This window comes from Lygodium microphyllum, chromosome 6 (genome assembly GCF_053477565.2).
Source record: "Lygodium microphyllum isolate KBCC chromosome 6, Lygodium_microphyllum_v1.1.10, whole genome shotgun sequence".
Lineage (NCBI taxonomy): Eukaryota > Viridiplantae > Streptophyta > Polypodiopsida > Schizaeales > Lygodiaceae > Lygodium > Lygodium microphyllum.
Window position 1 is genome coordinate 115,254,506 of NC_141140.1, and position 4,395 is coordinate 115,258,900.

The window sequence follows — 4,395 nt, forward strand, 5'->3', positions numbered from 1 at the left end:
CACCACGGAAGCACGAGGCTTGGTGTCGAGCTAGCTAGCATTGACATTCATGAGCTGCTAATGAGAACAGTATTCGACTAGCAGCAATAATCATTCATTGTGATGCTGCCATTAACATGGCTACTATAAGCTATTGTGCATTTCTACCCCCGCAGATCAGGGAACATCCCTAGTGCGGCAGGGCACTTGCAAAATGATATGTGATGAGACTTTCTGTATAGCCGCAAAAAAAAAGGAGAACTTGCTAGTTACATTTATACATAACTATACAAAAAGCCTAATCTTAAAATAAAATCAAACTTTACTAGGTTGCCAATCTTAGAAAGATAGTTTTCAATATAAAAAGATTTTTCTAACTTCTATATAGAAAGTTCATTGTCACAAGTTTTAATATAACAATTTGGTCAAGAAAATTATTATATAGTAATTTTATTATATAACTTTCTATATAGTTATTAATGTAGGTAAAGATTTTTCTAGCAAGTTACCATGCAGTAAGTTTATTATCACAAACTTGTATAGTAACAAAGTTACTATATAGTAGCATTGTAACATACATTATCTAGATAGCAACTGCAACAATTTAATTTCAACTTCGCAGACAAATATTTTATCATTCATTATACAAACCTATACCAAATCAATTATTTGAGCCAATCCCAACTATAATTATCTTTTACTAATCCAAGCCTCTCTAAATTTTGATTATCATTCACTATACAAACCTATACCAAATCAATTATTTTAGTCACCCTCAATTGTGATTATCTTTTTGCGAGTCCAACCTCTCTAAATTTTGATTTGAAAGAACTCCAACTACCCTATTTACTTCTCATTCTACTCACAAACTTAAAGCATGTTGCTAATGTATTATGGTCCAAATAACCTCTCACATCTCATAAAGTGGCTTCAATAATACTACAACATGCTATTTCTCAATAACTCCCGAACATCAAAACCTATTACCAAATCCACATTACCAACCAAAGATTAGTGCTCCAATATTTGATGAGATGCATCCAAATTTCTATGATCCTTCTCTCTTTGTTACCCACCCTGAGATGTAAATACTAGACTTAAGTTACCATGGACATTGACAGCCTAGTGAATATGTGACTTTGAGGAGGGGATGAGGAAGAACACAATTAGGTACCTCTCAAAGTTTGACATTCTACTTCCAGTGAGGGGTTGTACAATGCACCATCTTATTTACAAATCCATTGCGTAACATCATTACCTTCAGCCCTCATTGCCCTACTTAGATAAGTATCTACATTTCATCATCATCAGATGCATTCTAAACTGGAGGTGAGTATTATTGCTTCTACCTTGGTATCCATCCCTGCTACAATCAACCTTTTGTGCCTCCATCCATCTAAGGAATGTTGCATATCCCACATTCATCAGGTCTCTACAACTATGTTTGATTGAGTCAATTGTTAATATTATACTTCAGACTACATAAGAAGATGTTAGTCACTACCCCTGGATCTGCCTCATTGTTGTGTTTCCTACTACCAAGCAGATGATGGCTACCCTAAATGGCACTGTTAAGATATTAAACAACCAAGAACTAAAAATTTTGGTTGCTTTTCAACTACCCCGCAAAAACTAATTAACCATTCTATCTCCACCTAATATTGATTTTTTGAAGTATAGCACACTCCTACATCCCTGACAACAAGACAAGTGCCTTAATGGAACACTTGTCTACTACAAAATTGCCTATGCTTATCTTGTCCACCTAGCAACTACATCTTGGGGAAGGTGTTATTGCCTACTCCTCTAGTGTCACCAATCTTGGTACCATGTCATTTCTATTGTTGCACTTGGGCTTGCTACTACTCCATGATAACTCTGTCTCAATGTCCTAAAGATCAATGTTGGTTATTGCTACTTATTAGATATGCTCAATGCCCTACTTTTGTAAGGTGCCACCAATTATCCATGGTGCTTAAAGTTGTAAGGCCCCCAATATGAGTGTATTATGGTTACACGGCTGAGCAGCAATTACACAGTCTTACTATTTCAAATGACATTCTGACATTCAATTTCATCCACGTCCTCAAATTGCTTCTCTGTCACCATCTTCAAACCATCTGCCCAGCTTCTAAAATCATCCGCTGTTGTAAGTAATTCTGCATATAGTGACTCTAACTCTCTGCTTCTGCACGAACTAAGGTGTCCTAACAAGCTCTTCCATCATCCATCAGCTCCTCCACTTTATCTTGCAACCTCTTAATATCTATTTCCATCATGTCAACCTTCTGTTCATCCCCCTTCCATTTCTCCAAAGTCAGAATCATAGCATCTTGATTGCAAATGAACCAATTCAAATCTGACAAACTTTGAGCTGCATCTTGAACAGAAAATATTCTGACTGCCTTCAAACTATAGTCCTATGAGAATGGATTTGGCTTAATGTCTTGTGTGATTGGAGTCTGCTCTTGAGAGCTCAACTTCCATGGAAACAAAGTGATGGTTTTGTTCCGGGATTTCGATCTTGGCACCACCGGCTGTTGAGGAAATAATGGTATCTTTGCCACTTCTTTCTGATTAAGAGGCATTCCCTCCTGATTCTTTAAGCCATGCCCCACTCCAATTTTTGACTTCTCAAAGGACATCAGCTCCAACATCAACTTGAACTCACTCACATTCGCCTGACTAGATCTTCCCCCAATACTGGCTAGTGATACCAATGGCACTAATGGGACCTACAGCACATGAAAGAATAAGACTGCCAAGTAAGGTGATACCTTTGCAAGAGAAGGGGATCTCCTCTTGTCCTTCAACTCTGTCAACTACATCCTATCAAAAATGAAGGTCACCCACGACCCTCTCTCTGCATGATACACAAGTGCAAAAGCCTCTTTGGACATGTAGGCCATCTTTGCCAGTAGACAAACCTTGTCTAAATACCAAAGCAAGTGAATGTTGCGGGGTTTGTCACAATTCTGCACCATGTAATAAGACCTTGTCCCTTCCGGCGCTCCGAACTTCACCTTCGTGACAGCATCACTGATCTCCTTCACTTTCTGCCCTGGGCAATAAGGCACTCTGAACACTTTTGCTACCAACTGCGGTGTTACTTCCTTGTCATCTACGATGAACCCTACATTATTTCTAAGGTAACTAAGCTGCTTCTCTGCATACTCATTCTTCTCCTAGAGCTCCCATGGCAATCATGCATAATCATACAGCCCGATGCGTCGTAGCCAAACCTCCATCTCTCTGTCTAGCACATTGAACATCTCATCCACTTCAATTTATTCTACATCATCAGCACCAAAGTCTGCTTCCTCGATTCATTTACTCCAACTGCAAAAATGACCACTATTTTCATAGTACTTGTTATGGATGCCCACAATAAGTGGCATGTTTATCGTATGGATGTTAAATCAGTGTTCTTGAATGGTGACCTAAGGAGGATAAGTACATGGTTCAGTCACCATGGTTTGAGGCCCCCCATTCTGAGAACAAAGTGTGTACGCTAAAAAAGACATTGTATAGGTTGAAACAGGCCCAAAGAGCATGGTACCAATATATAGATAAGTTCTTCAAAAGATATGCCTCAGATGCTACCTTGTATGTCTACAAGGATGGTGAAAAGTCTATAGTTATTGTCCTATATATGAATGACCTTCTTATTTTAGGTGACTATGAAGATATGATCAACCAAACTCGAAAGGCTTTGAGCTCCAAGTTTGCAATGACAAACTTGGGCTTATTGCACTATTGTTTGGGGATTGAAGTCTAGAGCCATGAAAGATCTTCATATGTCATCATAAGACGTATGCATGGGAGATCTTGAAAGCATTTGGTATGGCTGAGTGCAAGAGATAGCTACACCTATGGAATTCAATGTAAAGTTATCCATTCAAGATACATCAGCACTAGTAGACATTGGAAGGTACACGAGGTTGGTTGACAACCTCAGCTGCGTCATCTCTGCAAAGCATACGAACTATCGCAGTTGACAATAATCTATTAATGATATGGCCACTTTCAGCAGCACGACGAATACTCTTTGATTAATGAAGCTCCTCCTCCTTTAGAGCAGGTGAAGAAGACACATCTTTTGATGATGAAGAAAGAGAAGAACTGCTATGTGAGCATGTAGACGTCGTTCTTTCAACAACAAAGTTTAATAGTAAGCCGACCACCTTCTTGTTGTGCTCCATTTCCCATGCTGATGGTAACACTGAATAGTGTTATTGTCTACCCTCGAGTTGATGCGATGACTCCCTATGATATGCATGTGTCTCCTTCTCTTATGCCGCCTCATGCACGGTTCTCGTCCTCAGATTGTATCAGTATGGTGGTCTGAACTCCACAAGCACCGTGACTTTGAGTATGGCGGAGAGAGTTCTTGAGTTAGTAATTTTAAGGTTGCAG